General features: G+C 38.3%; 1 gene segment (V, D, J or C); it reads left to right on the top strand.

Annotated features, from left to right (window-relative positions):
* The first annotated feature begins 14,356 nt into the window (after positions 1–14,356).
* On the top strand, positions 14,357–20,625 carry LOC308549003 (T cell receptor alpha variable 9-1-like). The segment is given in 2 exons: positions 14,357–14,366; positions 20,291–20,625.
* The last annotated feature ends 386 nt before the right edge of the window (positions 20,626–21,011 follow it).

Below are 21,011 nucleotides of genomic sequence, written 5' to 3'. Positions count from 1 at the left end.
AGAGTAACTTATCTCCTCTCACAGTTTGAACAGAAAGGCTGTTTGAATTAGAGGAGCCAACAATCTTGGGGTTTCATTACCAGGTGCTTCTCATAAATTGTGGGAGGCCACAGCAAAGAAAAAGGCCTTTTTCCTGTTCTTACATGTCCCATGCATGTTCAGTTTTAGGGTTAGCCTGGGACTTAATTTATTCTTTATGTCTTTCCTCAGGGCCTCCCTTCACCAGCACGGAGCACAGGTCAGAAAGATTATGTTTCTTCCGTTTTAGTTTTGTATTATTGTCACCGTGCCATGAGGAGCTTACTATCAAGGCAAAGCCAAAAGAAAATGAGAAATTTATCCTTGTGCAGGTTGCTTCTCCATTATTGATGACCTTATACAATCTGTTTTTGTATAATTTTCAGCACCCATAGGAAAATGAGACCCCTTACTTTTTTTAAATCATGCTTAAGAACTACAATTTTTGCTAAAAGAAAAAAAAATTATTCTGCATCAGTTTCAAAGAGCATGGTAAGGCATAGCACAGCTAGTCAAAGGCTGTTTTTCAGTACCCAAATAGTTGTTTTGTTTTCCATTTACTCTTCCTCTCTCTCTATTAAAAAAAAAGATTTTAGAGAGGGAGGAAGGGAGAGAGAGAGAAACATTGATGTGAGAGACACATTGATTACTGCCTCCCATCCGTGCCCCAACCAGGAATCAAACCTGTAACCTAGGTACATGCCCTTGACCGGAAATCGAACCCATGACTTTCCCATGCATGGGAGGACACTCCAACCAGCTGAGCCACACTGGCCAGGGCCTCTCTCTATATTTTAAAAAATGTCTCAATTTTTGCTTGTTTTTACTACACAATGGTTGAAGGTGTTCTAGACTGTCTGTGGAGACTCTTTAATGTTTCTGGCAATCAATATGTTTTTTAGAATCTTGCAACATTCTTCCAGGAGAATATTCTATTTCTGAGCTTATTCTTTTTCACTTATGAGTTGCTACTTTTACCACCATTGAAGATTGGAGAATTCCTTTACACTCTTCCAGTACAAAGGAAACAGCTCTGTTCCAAGGTTTCAAACAGTGCTGTGGCCCTTGACATTGTACATGTGGGCTTTGCCAATGCCCAGAGACGTTTAAAGGAGTTAAAATGCCCATTAGGCTTGCAAGCCAACAGGGATTGCTCCTCATAGCATATTATTGACTCTGTTTTTTTTCTGTTCTAACATTAATCCTCAATATGATCACATCTACTTTCTGTATTCTGAAAATATGTATAAATGTCTCATCTCCAGATGGCCTCTATTCTTTGGACTCTTATGGATTTTGGTTTATTTTCTTTTAGTTTTATTCTTTTAGTTAGGGGGACATTTAGAAGAGACAGGAGTGAGTAAAAAGCCACAGGAATTAGAAGTCTACATGCATAGACTACAAATTCACAAATGGACAGCATTATCTCATCTCGTATATGAAAGGGAATCTTGATGGGAATTAAATTAGTGATTGAAGAACCAAGAAGAGTACCGAGGTCATACTCCTGAAATCAGAGAAAAGAAATATTCTGACTTTTGTCAAAAAGCCCCATTGGCCACAGAGAAAGAAGAGAACTTCTCTATTCTCAGGTTTTCAGATATTGCTTTTTTCAAGTAGATGTATGTCCTTCAGCCCTAGGATATGTCTTCCCATCCAGAGTTGCTCCTTGCCCCACAGCAATGCTATTATCAGTTATGAGCCCTGTCCTTTCCTCTAAAAGGTTTTACAAGCATCATGTGGGTGCATGAGCATCATGTAAGGGAAATATCTCTGCCATCTTCCGTCACCACATGGCAAAAGTTAGTTTGAAGAAATTGGTCTGATTCCAAAGACTCTCATGGACTTGAATTCCACATCAGATTTACTTTTCAAATCCTGATTTCTCAGTGAAGTAACCTGTTAATCTAGTTTTATATCACATTTCATTTGTAGAGGACTCTAGGACTAACATAGCATCACAGATTTGGAAAGGAAGAAACCTACTGTGTGAAAGTTTTGATATATTTCAGAAAATAGAAGTCAAACACTAATTAGTTCTCTGGCCTTTGGTTCTGCGCATGACCTCCAGAGGGCGATGCTGCCCAAACTAGAGATCTTGTGGATCAGTAGCATCAGCTCAGCTCCTCCTCCCTGCAGCTGGCTGAGTGCTTTGCAGACAGAGACAGGTGACTAGAATCAGATGTCAGAAATCTCCAAGCTCATCTCAGCAGATTTTGTATTTTTATCTTAGCAAGAAACTTGCTCAGTCTAGCCTTGTCTACACCTCCTTCCAAGGGCTTGGTTTCTGCAGCCACTTTCCTGCCTGTTCAGGGGAGATTTTCCAGAAAAGAGCCCACAGAGTTTCTACTGCTCAGCCATGCTCCCATTGCTTATCTCAATACTGGGGATGATATTTGTTCTGAGTGAGTAAAATTTCCTAATGGTCTATAGTTCTACAGATTCTGACTAGAAGTACTTACCTCTCATAGCAAAGTCTGTACTGCTTTCACTGATAAAACATTGATTTTGCAGGAGACTCCAGAGCCCAGTCAGTGACCCAGCCTGACAATCACATCAGTGTCTCTGAAAGAGCCCCACTGGAGTTGAAGTGCAAATATTCCTATGATGCTGTTACTGCTCTCTACTGGTATGTGCAATACCCCAGCCAAGGCCTCCAGCTTCTCCTCAGACACTTTTTAACAGACACCCCGGTTCAAGGCATTAAAGGCTTTGAGGCTGAATTTAAGAAGAGTGAATCTTCCTTCAACCTGAAGAAATCCTCGGCCCATTTGAGCGACTCAGCTGTGTACTTTTGTGCTCTGAGTGACACAGTGTTTGAGACTGCAGGGGGAGCTGAACATAAACCACTCACGGCAGTGGAGTTTTCAGAGACTTGAGATCTGTTCCTGTAGTATTTTTAAAGATTTTATGCTATATGACAGCAAGTGAGGCAAAGAGTGTGGAGCAGACCCAGGTAATCTGATATAATCCTACAATTCCATGTCTGATAAACTTTTCATCAGAAACCTTTTTCTCTGTAGAAACTACATCATAATAGATAGTATCCTAGAATGATGGAGACAGTGTTCTTATCACATAATAATCAGATGCTCAAGGTCATTGAGGTTGACTGCCTCAAGAGATTGCCTCTGTGGGTTTTGTTTTTTTAAATCCTCACCCGAGGATATTTTTTCCATTGCTTTTCAGAGAGAGAGAGAGTGGAAGAGGAAGGGAGGGGAGAGGGAGACAGAGAGAGAGAGAGAGAGAGAGAGAGAGAGAGAGAAACACTGATGAGAGGGAGACACATCTTGGTTGCTTCCCTCACCTGTCCTGACCAGGGCTGGAGATAGAGCCCGCAACCAAGGCATATGCCCTTGACTTGAATCCAACCCCAGACCCTTCAGTCCGAGGCCCAGGCTCTAACCACTGAGTCAGGCTGGCTAGGTGCTGGAAGCCGTTCCATCCTTGCTGCTTGACACAGTCCTTCAAGGAGGAGACCTCTGCACAGCCAGTGCTCCATGGGGCTTGGCGGATGGCAGATCCCTCTTCCCATGCTTGTTCCCCTTCCTGACGCTCTGTGTCCTTACCCGAGTCACTGCACCAGAAAAGGGCATCGCCCTAGCTGGGAACTTTTCCCTAGCAGGGGAGTTGGATAGAACTGGAAAAGACAATGATTCAGTAAAAGCCCCAAGGAGTCCGCGAAAATCATGTGCCGCTTATGAGGAACTCAGACTGTCAGCAGAAAGTTTCGGACTTGTTAGGCCACTACTCCGGGGACCTTCCCACCAGGGAACAGGCCTGGGTCGGGCCCCTGCTGACTCGGTGGCGCAGGGCCATCCACAGGGAGGCCACCAGTGAGTTCCCACTAAGGAATGTATTACTGGGGGATGTTCATATTAATGGAAAACTCTGGGAATCCCCCCAAGGAAAGAGCAGTCTAGGAAAGAGAGTATTTCAGTCTACACCTGGGCCCTTATCATACACAGGACATCACACTGAGGATGGGCTGCTGTGGGGAATGTCAGCGGGGAGACTGAGGCAGGTGCCAGACAGGCGGGCAGTCGCCACAGCTAAAGACAATCACGCGCAAGCCCCAGAGCCCTCACCTAGGACTCGCAGCACCTTCACATAAGAAAAGCTGGCTGAGTTAGTTTCCTTTTAGCTCTGTGGTAGAGCAATAGAATAGTAACTTCAGAATATAAATAACAAAGTAGAGAGTAACCTGTAGAATAGCCTATAGAAATATAAACAATAGGTGAGACTAAAATTAACACACCTAAACAGATGTAAATTCTTTAGTAAAGGTCAGATAAGAAGGCATATTCATTAACTGTGAAAGGACAAAACCGAAACCAGAACAAAGCATGATGTCATGTTTAACCAGCAATAAAATCAAATAGTATAAATACAGTTGTAAAAAGGCAATAAAGTAGGAGAGAAGCTGATTGTCCTGATGCTCTGAACGCAGTCTCTGTGTCCTTCCTTCATTCTTCGCTGACTCTGTCCATACCTTTGGGCACTCCTGGGCCGCTAGGTCTGGACCCTGGCAGCTAGGGTGACTGTGGGTTTTTATTCATCTTTTTATCTCTCAATCAACACATAAAACAAAAGATAACTCCTCATATTTGCCTCCATGTCTACTTGACCATTCCTAGACAATTTTCTTGGAATATTTTCCTCTGGCTCTCGTTGTGCCAATCACAATGTATCAGAATATTTTCTCTGAGTTTAGGTACCTCCAGTTAGGAGATATTCTGAGAAATCGGTAGGAGATTGATTAGAATTGTGAAGTGACTTGAAAACTGTCATTGTCATGTTAATTCCAGCAACTATTTAAGAATAGCATAGGAAGAGAATGAAGATGTAGAATACATCAGTGTTTGTCCATATCTTAAATTCTATATCTTACAGCAAAAATTTGTATGTATAATCTTCTTTGCTGCTTTTTTTCAGCTATAGACATATTTTTCTCATTAATTTCATCCTATTCTTATATGATTTCACTGTTTTTCTGACATGTTAACATTGTCATAATCATGCAGTAATTTTAGCAATCCCAAACTCTGCCGGAAATATAAGCTTTGCAGTGGATACTAAGGTGTCTTTGGACCTAGTGTAAACTTATGACCCAGTTTAAACTTTTTTTGTCTAGGATGGAAAGAACTGTATAATAAGCTTTGTTAGTTCTTGAAGCATTGAAGAGTAACAAGTACTTTGGAATAAGAAGAGGTGGAGGAGGGAGCTTTCTGGCTGCTATTTAGCTTACACTATAATGTATAAGAAAGTAGATGCATAGGAGCCCTCAAAATATAGAGAGAATAAGTAGAATTATAACCAATGGGACACCTAATCAAATGGTGAACCAGGAGATCACCAGTAATTTTTAGGGCATAGTGATATGGTATATAATACATGTCTTTTAGTGATTGCTGGAAGGGTATAAAGAAGTAAATGAGGTGTTAGAGGCATAGAATTAAGTAGAAATGCATGCTCATTTAATGTCCCTTTCCCTCCTCACTTTCCTTTCTATTTTTGGACCACATTATCTTCTACATCTGACTATGTTCAGGTGATTCACTGTCATTAGCTCAGTGACCAAAGGGTCTGTAGTGGGCACTTTATGCAGATTGCCATGAGAAGAGCTACCAGTCTTTCTTGATTTTGAACTCAAGTTGAGTTTAAAAAAAAAAAGTTCTTCATCAAGGACCTGAAGCAGCTGAAAGATTGTACCCCCACCTTCCAACCCTATGTCTGCTTGAGAAATCCAAGTAGTCTTCCTCCCTTCCTCCCTCCCTTTCCTCTCTCCCTCCTTCCTTCCTTCCTTCCTTCCTTCCTTCCTTCCTTCCTTCCTTCCTTCCTTCCTTCCTTCCTTCCTTCCTTCCTTCCTCCCCCTCCATTCTTTTATTTTATTAATAATTTGTTATTTATTCATTTATATAATTATATGATCTTTATTATAAAATTTCTACAATGAAGAATTTTATAAGACTAAAGTAGAAATCCTGAATTATTTTATTAGTCAATATAATAATTCTGACTTTTCATATGATTAATTGGTCTTACTACATACCCCATTACTCAGAAGCAGCTGGCTTAATTGAAAGGTGGAATGGTTTACTGGGGATTGAGTTACAGTTATAGTTGGGAGGCAACACTGTGCTATGATAGGGCTTTGTTTAACAGGATTTAGCATGTGCTTTGAATCAGAGACCATTATATATTACTGTATCCCACAGAGCCACAGTACATGGGTCAGGGAATCAAAAGGGGGCATAGGATTGGCTCCTCTTACTATTACGTCTAATAAATACACTAACAGACTTTTAGATTCTCATCCTGGCAACTTCACGCTGTTTGATTTTGAGATCTTAGTCTCTAAAGAAAGAATTCTTCCACCAGGGGGCAAAAATGACTCAATTCAATGGATAATGAGAATACCTCCTGGACGTTTTGGGCTCCTTAGCCACTGAACCAACATGAAAGAAAAAAATCTATTGGTTGAAGTGATCAGTCCTGATTAACAAGAAGAAATTGGATTGCATCTACACAATGGAAGCAAAGAATAGTGTGCTTGGAACCTCTTAGTACTTTCATGGCCAATGGCAAAGCTAATGGGAAACTGCAGCAACCAGAACAAAACAGGACAATTGAGGGTGCAGATCTTCCTAGTACAAAGGTTTGGGTCACTTAACCATGCCAGAACCCCGACCAGCCAAGGTTTTGGCTGAAGGCAGTGGAAATACGAAGTAGGAATGGACAAAGGAGGTCATAGATATCACCTATAGCTTTGTGACCCACGAGAGAAACAAAGACTGTAGTACTTCTGCATATTTTCTATTTGCTTGTTATATATGTATATGCTTATTTGTATATGCTAAACATCTTTTTCTCTCCTTCCCAATTATAGTCTATTTACATTTGTTTGAAAATTAAGTTTCCAATGTAGCCTACAGGTGATAAAATTTTCAGAGGGACTTTGCCTGAATTTGAAGATTATTAATATGAGTGATGGCACAATTGCAATTGTACATTTCCTCATTTAGGGGGAATGGTGAGAAGTTCTTCAGTCATAAGAAGGGTAGCTGTATCATGAAGGAGGTGAAGATACAGAACTGTTTTATTGCAATATGTGTTTCAAATGTGTATAGAATATTGCATATAGAAGTTGAGTAGTCAAAGGTGTGGATTGATTTATTGACTTTCAGTTCCAAATTATCTTTGCTTGTTCTGTGACAATAGACATGGGCCCTTCAAGTATTTTCCTGTGCCATTTGACACAATGTTAAACTTTGTCAGTAGAGAGTACAGGAAGAAAGAGTTTTTCTTTCTGGTTTCTGTTTATCCCTTTGGCTGGACCCTGCAGCATGGGAGGCTTCTCCAGTGAGCAGTGCACATGCACCAGGTTCCTGCAGTGCAATGGCCAGTGGCACCCAGAGGACAGCCGCTTCCCCTAGTGCATTCATTTTTAGGTGGTTTTGTAGAAGAGTGCCTCCAGTGAGATACTTACCTGTTTTTTTTTTAAATTGTATTTAATTTTATTGATTTTATAGAGAGAGAGAAGAAGGGAGAGAGAGGAACATCGATTTGTTGTTCCACTTATTTATGCATTCATTGGTTGACTCTTGTATGTGTCCTGACCCAGGATTGAATCTGAAATCTTGGAGTAGCAGGACGATGCTCTACCAAGTGAACTACCCAGGGGAGATACTTACCTGTTAACATCCGTTTTGCAGCACCAGAGACAATGGTTTTTTGGCTAGTTCTAGATGGTGAATTTCCAGCAAGTTTCATTGGTACAACACCACAGTGACTTTTCTGCCATCTAGTGAGCAACAGCTGTCTTCTCCAGGATCTGGGTTTCACTCCTGGAGTGTGGATGGGGACCTCTTCCTTGTGCATTCTAACCCTGCTGTGGGAGTTGTGGCTACACCTTACATCTGCTATTCCTGTAGAGGTTTCTTTTCTTATTAGCCATTTACTTATAGTCCAATACTCTGTTATAGATAATAATTCTTTATATTAAGTTTCTCCTACTCAAGTTACTGTGCAATTTTTCTTTCCAGATTGGACCTTATTTATTTAAAATATATCTTTATTGATTTCAGAGAGAAGAAGGGACAGGGAGAGAGAGTTGAAACATCAGTGATGAGAGAGTCATCACTGATCAGCTGCCTCCTGCACGTCCCCACTGGGGTTCAAGCCCACAACCCAGGCATGTGCCCTGACCTGGAATCAAACCTCGATTTCCTGGATCCTAAGTTGATGCTCAACCGCTGAGCCATGCCTGGTTGGGCTGGACCATATTTATTAATTAATGTGTTTATTATGCAATTATAAAAACTTTTTACAATGAAGAGCTTTATTAAGAGGAATTTGGAAATATTATACCAATAAACACAATTTTGATTTTCACATTTTGTGCTTATTTGACAGAAAAGTATATATCAACAGAAATTATATCACAGAGGAAAATTGTAATCATTTAAGAATTTTTTAAAATTAAATTTATTGGGATGACATGGTTAATAAAATTATATAGGTTTCAAGTGTACAGTTCTATAATACATCATCTTTATATTCCACGTGAGTGAAATCATACAATTTCTGTGTTTTTTCTAATGTTTGATTTATTTCACTTAACATGATTGCTCAAGGCCCAACAATGTTGTTGCAAATGGCAATATTTCATCTTCCTCATGGCTGAGTAATATTCCATTATATATTCCAACATTATACATATATATATGGCATCTTCTATTTATTTACTGGTCTTTGGACACTTAGGTTGTTACCATACCTTGGCTACTGTAAATAATGCTGCAATAAACGTAATGATGCATACATATTTTCAAATTAGTGTTTCTGTATTCTTTGGATAAATATGTAGACAAGGAGTAAGTGGATCATTTGGTTGTTCTAGTCTTAATTTTTTCAGGTTCCATATTGTTTTTGATAGTGGCAGCACCAATCTACAATCCCACCAACATTTTTGCACTTCAAATATGCTGTTTCACTATCTCTATGTTTTCACTGTCTCTGTGTTTTGTTATAAGAAATGCATGGTGATTAAAATAATGGCTCCTCCATATAATATGTTTTCTCCTTTACTTTAAAAAATTATTTTATTTTATTTTATTGATTTCAGAGAGAGGAAGGGAGAGGGAGAGAGCTGCCTCCTGCAGACCCCCTGCTGGGGATCGAGCGTGCAACCCCGGGCATGTGCCTTGACTGGGAATTGAACTGTGACCTACTGGTTCCTGGGTCCTTGCTCAACCACTGAGCCATGCCAGTTGAGCTGTTTTTTTCTTTATTAGCTTCTCTCTCTCTCTCTATTTGTTTTTCCTCTAGCCAGTAAATTTGTATATATATTATTTTACATATATTATATATTATGTTACTATATAACCTTTGGCTGTGATTTTTTTATTTATGATGCTTTTGGGTGTTTTTTTTTTTAAATTAAATATATCTTTATTGATTTCAGAGAGAGGAAAGGAGAGGGAGAGAGAGAGATAGAAACATCAGTGATGAGAAAGTCATTGATCAGCTGCCTCCTACATGCCCCCAACTGGGGATTGAGCCTGAAACCCAGGCATGTGCCCTGACTGGGAATTGAACCCCGATCGTCTGGATCCTAGGTTTACGCTCAACTGCTGAGCCATGCCTGGCCAGGCTGGGTGTAAGTTTCTGTAATTTTATCCTGTTTGGGGGTTTGCTGACATTTTTGAATTTGTAAATTTTTGTCTTTTATTGAATTTGTCAAGGTTTTGGCTGTTCTTGTTTTAAGTATGTTTTATGCTTTAATCTCTTTCTCTATTTTCTTTCTGGCATTCCAAGTACATATATTGTAGACTTTTGATATATCTCTGTAGATCTAAATGGCTATGCACATTTTTTATTTCTATTTTTTTTGTTCTTAAGTTTTGATCAGAATTTCTTGACTTTGGCACTATAAACATTTTGGGCCAAGTAATTTTTTATTGGAGGATCCCTGTTCTATAAATTGTAGGATTTTTAGAAGTACCGGGTCCTCTATTCACTACGTGCCAGTAGTACTCTACCCTCAATTCCTGGCAAACAAAATGTGTCTAGATTTGCCTAATGTCTCCTTCGGGAAGGCAAAGTCACACTTGGTTGGTAATCACTGTGACAGATAATTTATACTGATCTATTTTCAAGTTTACTTACTCTTTTTCTGTCATCATTATTCTGCTATTGAGCCCTTCCTGTGAGACTTTGTTTCATGCATTGTACTTTTCATTCTTAAAATTTCCATTTTCTTTTCTTGTAGGTATTATTTATTTGCTGAGAAGTCATATCTTATCCTTCATTTTGTTAACCTAAAAGTAAAGGCTTTCAAAATAAAGGCAACAAACACTTATTTGAGGTCAGTAAAAATAGCTATGCTGAATACACTAAATCAGCAGAAGCCCAAATAGTGTTTTGATTACAAGACAAAAGCAATGGGAATTTATGAGAAAGGGAAGGGGACAATTACATTAATAAAAGAAAGGCACTACTATTGGCACAGATAATATAACATAGTGATGTTAATTCTAAACAATTCTTTATAGTATTCAGTCTGGTAGCGATCAGTCCAGTAATCATAATAGTTGCTTTCTTATTATCTTTGCAGAAGGTCTTTGGGAAACAAGGTTCCTTTAGGTCCAAGCCATAGGTTATTGTTCCTTGTTTTAACATTCATAAAATTTGAGACAATTGGTGTAATTTCAAAAACTCTCATGGACTTGAATTCTATGTCTGGAATACTTTTCTTTTCTTTAAATCCTCACCCTAGGATATTTTTTCCATTGCTTTTTCAGGGAGAGTGGAAAGGAGAGAGAGAGAAACAGCAATATGAGACACATCGATTGGTTGCCTCCCACTTGTGCCCTTTGAGCCTGCAACTGAGGTACCTGCCTTTGGCCAAAATTGAACCCAGGACCCTTTAGTCTGAGAGCTGACACTCTAACCACTGAGCCAAACCGGGTACGGCTAGACTACTTTTTAAAAACTGACTTCTCGATGAAGTAACTTGTTAATCCACTTTCATATAACATCTCTAATGGACTGTAGGACTAAAACATCATCACAGATTTGGGAAGGAAAAAAACATATTGTGTGGAAGTTTTGATATATCTCAGAAAATGGAAGGAAAACACTTACTAGTTCTTGGGAACTTTGGTTCTGCACCTGGCCTCTAGAGGGCAATGGTGCACAAACTACACATCTTGTAGATCAGTACCTACTCAGCTCCTCCTCTCAGCAGCTGGCTGAGTTCTTTGCAGACAGGACAAGTGACTAGAATCAGACGTCAGAAAGCTACAGGCTCATTTCAACAGATTTTTTATTTTCATCTAAGCAAGAAAGTTGCTCAGCCTAGCCTTGTCTACACCTCTTACTTCCAAGGGCTTGGTTTCTGCAGCCACTTTCCTGCCTGCTCGGGAAGATTTTCCAGAAAAGAGCCTGCAGAGTTTCTACTGCTCAGCCATGTTCCCATTGCTTATCTCAATACTGGGAATGATATTTGTCCTGAGTGAGTAAAATTCCATAATGGTCTATACTTCTACAGATTCTGACTAGAAGTACTTACCTCTCATAGCAAAGTCTGAACTGCTTTCACTGATAAAACATTGATTTTGCAGGAGATTCCAGAGCCCAGTCAGTGACCCAGCCTGACAATCACATCAGTGTCTCTGAAAGAGCCTCACTGGAGCTGAGGTGCAAGTATGTCTATGGTGCAACTCCATCTCTCTTCTGGTACGTCCAATACCCCAACCAAGGCCTCCAGCTTCTACTTAAGTACATTTCAGGGAACACCTTGGTTAAAGGCATCAAAGATTTTGAAGCTGAACTTAGAAAGAACGAGTCGTCCTTCAACCTGAGGAAACACTTTGCTCATTGGAGTGACTCAGCTGTGTACTTCTGTGCTGTGAGTGCCACAGTGCTGGGAACTGCATGAGGAGCTGAACACAAACTCTGTGAGACACTAGGGAAGATAACTGCATCTGAAAGAATTTGGATTCTGACATAGTAAAAGCCATAGTGTCCTTACTACTCATTGTAGAGGTGTTCAGGGACTTGCTGAGCCAGTGTGAGGCAGATATACTTTAGTGATTGGATATGAGAGTTGGGACATGGCACAGGAGAGTTTTACTTTTCATTCATCATTTTATCTTTCAATAATTCAAAACAACAGTGAACTCCTTTGGATGACTTCCTTCCTTCTTACAAACTTACTACCTTCCCAACTTGGTAATTTTAAGATCGCTTTCCTGGAATCTTTCTTCCTGGCTCCACTCTGTGCTGGTCTTTTTCCTTCATTTTTAGGTGCCTCATCTGGGAAGGAGGAAATGATTAGGATGGCGAGTAGCTTAGAATATGGCATGCTCATGCAGATGTTAGTAAGTTATTAGATGTATCGCAGAAGGAAACGTGAATTACTCAAAATGTTTAGTATTTCTTCAAGGGCTATTAAATACAGAGGAAATGCTACAACTAGGTGTCCAATTCCATTTGTTTTAAAGTTTACTTTATTTTTCCTAATTATACATTACATTTCTATTTTTTTGATATCTGAAATTCTGTAAATTCATACCAGAAATCTTCAAAATTGATGGGTTAGTAATTTTTGCCAGTTTCTCACAAATGTTGTCATTGTTTCCTACACTATTGTATTTTTATATGATTTTACTCTTGGAATATCAGAAATTGTTTCTCATTTGTTTCACATTGCAATTACAAGATATAAAGATGAGCTATGTCCTACAAAATATACAGATTAAGAATTTCAGTGGGGCCCTAGCCAGTATTGCTCAGTGGTTAGAGTGTTAGCCATCACAGCAAAGGGTCTCAGGTTCGATTCCTGGTCAAGGGCCTGTACCTGAGTTGCAGGGTTGCAGTTCGCTCCCCACCCCCAGTCAGTGCTCTTGTGGGGGGCAAGGAGTGGATGTGTCTCTCCCATGTCAATGTTTTTTCTCTCTCTCTCTTTCCCCCTTCTCCCTCCTTTCCTTCCACTCTCTCTGAAAAGCAATGGAAAAAGATATTCTCAGGCGAGGATTAACCAAAACAAGCAAAAAACAACAACAAAAAAGGGTTTCAGTGGGAAGTAAAAGGTCAAAGGGCTTGTGATAAATGTGTGACTCCCTTGGATAGAATGGAAAACTCTATGAGAAAACATTGCATTCGTAAGTACTCTGAAGCCTTAAAAGTTAATGATGACTTTGAAGGAAAGTAAAGGGGTAGAATAGGGAAGAGGTTGGGTTTTTTAGTTGTGTACTTCCTGATGCTGTGATGGATAAGTGATTAAAATTATAGAAATTCAAAGGTATTGAAAATAATAGTAATTGTGTTCAGCAATTTACTTTAGCCAAAGGGGACACCAGTAGGAATCAGCATTATTTTTCAAATTGTGTTTTTATAGGCACCAGAAACACCAGAAAAAGTGTTATCGGACAGCTCCCTGAGTTGGAGAGGGCTGTCTCGTTGGTTCTTGTCAGTCTTGTAGGAAGGAATTCAAATAAGTGACCATGGATGATTGCATTGTAGTAAAGCCAATTTATTCAAGAAACAAGGCAAGCAAACCTATCATAATACGTCTGGCTTATGAAGCAAAGACAGACTTCCCTGCTAATCTGAGAAGTGCTGCCTGGTAGAGGTTTGGCTTTCTATACTTCTCTGTCAATAGGTTTTAAAATTCCTCTGCCATACATCTTGGTACAGATTAACTCTCAAGGTCTCCCTTTTACTTTGCATGACTTTCCCAGAATTTATGAAAAGCATCTCATGATTTCATCTTTAATAAGCCCCGAGACTGCTGGCTTCTCTCTTTAAACAGTGAGATGAAAACTCCCTCTTCTCTTCTTTCCTCCTTCCCCCAAATGGCTGACTTCTTTGTTTAGTGGGTAAGATAAGCTCTCCCTTCCTTTCTGCCCCCTTCCCCGCTCCTGCCTTAGCAGTTCCAGGGTGATTTATACTTTGTATTCTCTGGCTATGGAGAAGAGGTAATAAAATTCCCCCTTCTTTCCCGAATTCTTTGGTTAGTGAGGAGAGGAATTAGCCATTTGTTCTCTAGATAAGGTTTTGCTGCGAATTGGCTGCAAGCTGTCTAGACCATTTGGCCTTGTTTAATTTTCTTGTCTCAGTTTCCCTTTTCCTCCTAACCTGGAATTTTCCTAGCTTCTCACTATCTTGTAACAATATTGTTAAGGGTACTTGTGTTATGTGTATTTGAAAGCTTTTTGAAAATGGGGTAAGATACATAAAGTTACTCATAAGAAATTTATGCTCATTTAATCTGTTTCATTTTGAGAGGCTTTATGAGATTTATGGCACCAACTCAATTCCAATATCCGATATGACCACAAGTGGGTACTTTCTCAATATGTATGAGAAGAAGAAATGCCAGTTTCTTTGGATTCCAATCTGAAGCTGAGTGCTGAGGTCACACAATTCCTGGCACCAAGGTCTTCAAGCACCTGGGAAAACATTTTTCATCCTGACACCAGCAACCCTGCCTGAGATATCAAAGTTTGTTTTATTTACATAATTATTCTATTATTGTGAAAATCGTTACATGATACATAAATATGTGAAGGAGATAAAAGAAATTTCCAATTACTTAAATATAATTATATTTGCAATATTAAAAAATTGTAACATTAAAACTATTTTATTATTTGTATCTCTTTATATTAATATAGTTATACCCATATACTGTTTCAATTTTTTAAAAATAAATAAAATATTACAGATGAAATTGCCATCTGTTTTATTTTTCTCCTCAGCCTCTCTTCTTCCTTCCCAAGACAAACTTATTATAAACTTTGTCATGTCCATGTTTTTATATTTCTAATACATGTATGTTTATCTCTAAACAATGTGTGGTGATGTATTTTGTGTTTTTAAACTTTACATGAATGCTATATCACTCTTTATGTGATTGTGAAACTTGCTTTTTTCATTAAAAATATTTTTCAGATTTAAAAAATTTATACATACAGACATTTCATTACTTTAACTACTATTCTTTTTTTTTCTTTTTTTAATCATTCGGAGCATTTATTTACATTAAATTTTACATGCATATTCCTAGGAGCTTGATCTTTTCCCTCATTTGTTACGTGACAATAGGCTCTCACGTAGTGATTTCAATCTCTAGTATTAAATTAGGGGTGTGGTGGGGTACTGATAAGGATAACATATTAATGATAGGCACTAGGGAAAATCAGGTTTATCAGAGTAATTCATTAAAATTCTTAATCACATTTTTTATATCAAATCACTGCAAAATTATCACCATACTATTTACCATGGAACATAAAATATTGATAGTTGATTAAAAGTGGTTAATGTTGTCCCCTGGACTAAAATATGAAAATAGTTATATAGCAAACCTTGAATTTAATTTGAGTTCAAAGTATTAGGACATCATGTCATTAACTTTTCAAACTTCTTCTTACTGAGGATAAAATATTCAGATATTTTCTATTTTTCCTAATTCAGTTTGAAGAATACTACAAATGTGTTCAAATTTTCTAATAATGAATAGACTGCTTCTTTGAACCTGAACTTAATCTATATGCTTATGCATAAAGATTGTTTAGAATAAGTAGCATGATGTTTAAAAACATTTACAAAGAAGAGTAAGATGACCTTCAAACAAATAACAAGATTATCCCAGCATGGTTTTGGGGATCAGAGAGAGAGACTCTAAAAGTGAATATATTATTAAACAAATCACAGTTTATCAAGTTTTTAAAGTATATGCTTGACAGAAGAAAGAATGTCACTAAAGGCTTCTGGGATATATCTATCACTTCTGTTGTGTGTCTCACATGTATCTTTGGTATTTGTAGTTCTATATTGTTAAAAATCACCTATTCTACCTGTGAGTGACCACATTTTTAATGATGGCATTCAATCTACCAAGCTAGTGTTTACTTTAATGAGTATTTTCTACATTTTACTTTCTATTCAATTTTGCATTTGTACTAAGAATACGTTTCCCAAAGCTAAAGCCCTTTTAGCCACCTACCAATGACTTTAAATCAGGAACACCTTTTATCTGGAAGTCCAGAACCATTTGTCCAAGTGCTTTGCACTGTGGGTTGATTCTCAGGGAGGCAGTGCCTCCACCACCGAGGGAATTTTTCAAAACAAAGTTTAATGCATATATTCCTGGCAATTCATATCTTATCATTGAATTTTCTTCAGGCTGTTCTTTATGCAGAATATTTTGGAAATAGTCTTCTATGGCTTGTGCAGTAAGAAATTTTTTTAAGTAAGGGTAGTGGAGTGGGTGCCGTGCTATGATGCCTATATTTGCAGAGTTGCCTTTATCCCCACTTCTTGTATAGGCCAGATCTTCTAAGCGATATGTCAGTGAGCCACTTGGTAGATCTTTTAGGTCATCATCTATCTTGGGTAAATCTGGTGAAGCCAATGTGTCCAGTGTAAAAGCGAGATCTTCGTGGAAGGTTTCAATATGTTCTCCATTAATCAGGTGGATATCAACAATTTCATTTAATTGGAATACTAATTAGTCAGTCCTTTACTCCCATCTTAGAAGTTCTGTTTTTGAAATTAATTCTAATTTTTGAAAAAGTTCTGTTTTTATGGAACAACATGAAGCATATTGCTTTGTCATTCCTCTCAGTGGAAAAGAAAAAGTCTAACTACTATTCTTATATACTCTTATTTTAGGAATATATCATAGGCCCAATTTTTATGGACATTTATATCATGCAATGTCATCAGTTATGGTCTTAGGCTCAGCAAGATAATCATTTATAAAGGCCACATAAATTTTGGCTTCCCTCATGCCAGGAATTTGTTTTTAATCCTCATCTGAGGATATGTTGTTTTTTTAAATTAAAAAAAATTTTTATATTGATTTTTAGAGGGAGGGGAAAAGAGAAAGAGAGAGAAACATTGACATGAGAGAGAAACATCGATAAGTTGCCTCCCATATGCAGCCCGACAGGGGATGGAAACTGAAACCTAGGTATGTGCCCTGACTGGGAATTGAAACCACAACCTTTTTTGGTGTACGAGACAACATTCGAACCAACTGAGCCACACTGCCAGGGTCAGGAGTGTTTTTAAGAGGAGTCTCCTCAGCTGTCTAGATAGGAGTTCAGGAGCTATCTTTTTTTGCAACCCCCTCTTGTATTCTCCCACATCAAATACTCAGGTATGAGGGAACAAGGCCAAACAGACCACTCAGATTTAGAAGCCCCATGCCCCCAAAGGAAGCAATATCTCCTGCAACTGTTACAAAATCAATGCCCCAAAGCTATGGCTTCCAACCAAGTAATCACACTTCATTTGTCATCTAGGTGCAATTTACCAATTAGAGATCATTTGATCATAACAGTGTTACCCAGTAATTCCATATTTATCAGAGTTCCAGATGAACAGAGGTAGAGAGTTAACCTAACATTTTCATGTAGGAGAAAGTGCTTTGTTAATCCCTTGCTTAAGGGGTGTTTAGAATTTTTTATTATAAAAATTATACAATGAATATAATTATAAATGTTTCCTTATATATGGATGAAGAATGTTTTATGTCATATACCTAGAAGTGCATTGCTGGGTTATATGATTTGCATTTTTAAAAACTTACTTGGTATTGCCCAGTTGCTCTCTAAAATGTTCTTACCAGTTTTCACCTTGTCAGCGGCATAAAATAACTCCTATTTTCAAACATCCACTTACTTGATATTCCATGTACCACATCCCCTCTTCCTTACCTATGTTTCTTGCATTTCCCAAATAAACTGTACTCAAATCCCTTCTTCAAGGTTGGCTTCTGGAGAAATTAAATCTAAGAATTTTGGTACAGAAGTGGTCCTAGAAACAAATAGGCAGAATGAGATTCTGGAATTAAATTACTCATGGTCAGATGGTGACAAGGTACTCAGTATTAGAGGTCAGTGGGATGGTGATAAGTTCTGACAGGTTGCACATCACAATGAGCAGTTACTTGTGGTGAATCAGCATGGGATTCACGTATAAACTGTTGCAGTAGATTATGTGATAACTTTAGCATTTGAGAGGTATTGTGTTAACATAATTTTATGCACTGTGGAGTTGGTTAGTAGTGATCAGTTTCCCCCAGGGAACAGCAAGAACAAAGTGGAACCAGCTATCAGTGCTATGTTTGCCTTTCACCATCTTTAACCCATAGTGATCTTCAGAAGATAATGCCTGTTGCTTCCTGTCTGCCTCCCAAATCTTGTGAAAATTCACTTTTGTACTCAGAACCATAACAAGAAAGGAATTTGTAGATTTCTACGCAACCAAGTTGACAACAGAATAACCCTGTATAGAGAACTGAGAGCCACCATGAACAGAAACAAAACCTTTACCTTCTTCACATTATATTTTTTCAGTCTGGAGATCCTCAAATTTCCTTTCATTGCATTAAGTGGGAATTACTCAGTAATCATTATGGATATCTAAGCTGATGGAATGGTTACAGCTATAAGTTTACAGCTCCAGTTTTAAGCGGTGGAAGACTGTTATTACAAAGGGAAGATCTTAGATGAGAAAAGTGGGAATAGAAACAGAGAGCATGGAATTCAGAATTTTTAAAAAATATATTAATTGTGAAGCAGTAGTCAGAGATACACATTAGCAGGGTCTCATTTTTCATCTCAATGACAAAACAAATTTCTTGTGCCATTTATTGTACACACATTCAAAAGCATTTATTGAGCAACTTATTAAGTGTATGTAACCTACCTTTAGAGCTCACAGTAAAGTCTTAATAAAGGCTTAAAAATTTTCTGTAATAATAAAAAACAACATATTTTGAAATAAAAGCCACAGCAATTCTAAATGACAATTTATAGAACACTACAGTGGTCATAGTCCACTATCAGCTATTTTCTGGGGAAATTATCACAGAGGTCTTCTGATTACACAACAGTTCTACTAGTTTCTTTAGGTTTAAACAATATTTAACAGTATAGATAAAAACTTAGTTCATTGATGTGTGGCCTTATATACTGTCAACTGGGCACTTAAGATTTTGTAATTTTTTTTATCACCTGCTGCTAAGTGTCCAACATTGTTGGAGAAGTGGAAATAGAGTGGTGAGAAATGGTTCTCTACCATCCCAAAGCATCTACTAATGATAAAAGATACTGTGTTGTTATTCATCCGATTTTATATTACACATTGCTTATATAATATTTCAGCGAATTTCAAGGAGGCGAAAAATGGTTAAATAAGAAAAAGTAAAATTGAATTATTTTCAGAAATGTCAGGGTATGAAGCTTCCAAGTCAGGCAGTGTGCTGGGGAGAAAAAAAATAAGCTTATTTAAAATACAAATTGTTGACTTCTGGTCAAAATGGTGGTTTAGGTAAACTTGGTACTCGCCTCCTTCCACAACCACATCAAAATTACAACTAAACTACAGAACAACCATCATTCACAACAGCCTAAAATCTGGCTGAATGGAAGTGCTACAATTAGGGAATTAAAGAAGAAGCCACTTCCAGACTGCTGAAAGGGGCCGGACATGGAAGTATTGGTCCCACAGCCATGTGTGGTAGATAAAAATTGGAAGGGCTCCCTTTGCTGCAGAGGTCCCACCTGTGGAGCAAGGGGTCCCAGCCTCACACCAAGCTCCCCAGCTCAGGGTTCCACATAATTTCTGGCTGTCAGGTAATATATCAGGATGATCACTTAGTAAGTTATGTAATGTCTAATCACTGCAGTGTACACCTGAAACTAATATAATAATGTATGTCAACTGTAATTAAAAAATGAAAATGATTTAAAATACAAATATTCTTTTGATTTTCAAAGGACCTTCTGTCAGTTGACAGGTGTCATAAAAAAGAAAAAAAAAGAAGAAGAAAAAAAGAAAGCCAGAGGTTAGGATGTAAGATTGACTTTTGAGAGAAGAGGTTAACATTCTTACGAGTTTAGTATCTTGGCCACAAGGGGGTGCATTTTCCTAACAGAGGCACATTTCCTGCTTAAATTCTGTGCTCACATTCACCCTTTCATTCTGACTTTAAAGTAAACTTTCCTCACACTCAGAAGTAAAAACGCAAGGACACCAGAGACTTTAAGAATGAATTCTTTTCTAGGACCAGTGATTATGCTGTTCTTAACGTTTGGTAAGTAAAATGGCACAGAAAGCTTAAAGTCTTTCTTCCCATTATGTTGAAAATTTTAAACCATGATTTTCTTTAAGGGGTAAGGACCCAGATCATATCCAAGATAACCAGAACCATTATTGCTATATATATATATATATTTTTTCTTTCCAGGAAGAAACAATGGTGATTCGGTGACCCAGACAAAAGGCCAAGTGATCCTCTCAGAAGGGAATTCTCTGATTGTGAACTGTTCCTATGAAACCACACGGTATCCCGTTCTTTTCTGGTATGTTCAGTATCCTGGAGAAGGTCCACAGCTCCTCCTGAAAGCCGTGAAGGCCAGTGAGAAGGGAAGCAACAAAGGTTTTGAAGCCACATACAGCAAACAACCAAATACCTTCCACTTGGAGAAAGCCTCCGTCCAGCAGTCAGATTCGGCAATGTACTACTGCGTACTGAGTGACACAGTGACAGAAGCTGCAGGGGGCGCTGAGCACAAACTCTGAGCAGCAAGGAGAAGCATGGATGCTCGGTGTCTGACTTTATCATCTCTGGTTTAGGGACCAGGATCTAGTTTACTATTGTACTGTTGTTGTCACCCCCCACTCACCCCAGGCACTCCTGTTGGCATGAAATTCATCCAAATCAACTCCAAGAACACAGCAGAACAAGAAGTAACCATGCCTCACATGAAGTACTTTAATGGTGACAGTGAAAACAGAGTCTGTCGCTGTAGTTTCTTAATCACAGTTCAAATTTGTGATTTTGAATGTGTAAGTCTTGAATGCAAGAAATAATCCATGTGTTCAACAGTGCATAAAACTCTAGCCCCTGACTCATCCCAAGTCAAGCAGGGAAATATTGTATTTAGAGGCACACCTGCAACAGATGA

The sequence above is a fragment of the Miniopterus schreibersii genome (genome assembly GCF_964146895.1).
Source record: "Miniopterus schreibersii genome assembly, chromosome: 1".
NCBI classification, from domain to species: domain Eukaryota; kingdom Metazoa; phylum Chordata; class Mammalia; order Chiroptera; family Miniopteridae; genus Miniopterus; species Miniopterus schreibersii.
Note: the sequence above shows the minus strand (reverse complement) of the source record. Positions and strands in the feature narration are given on the sequence as shown.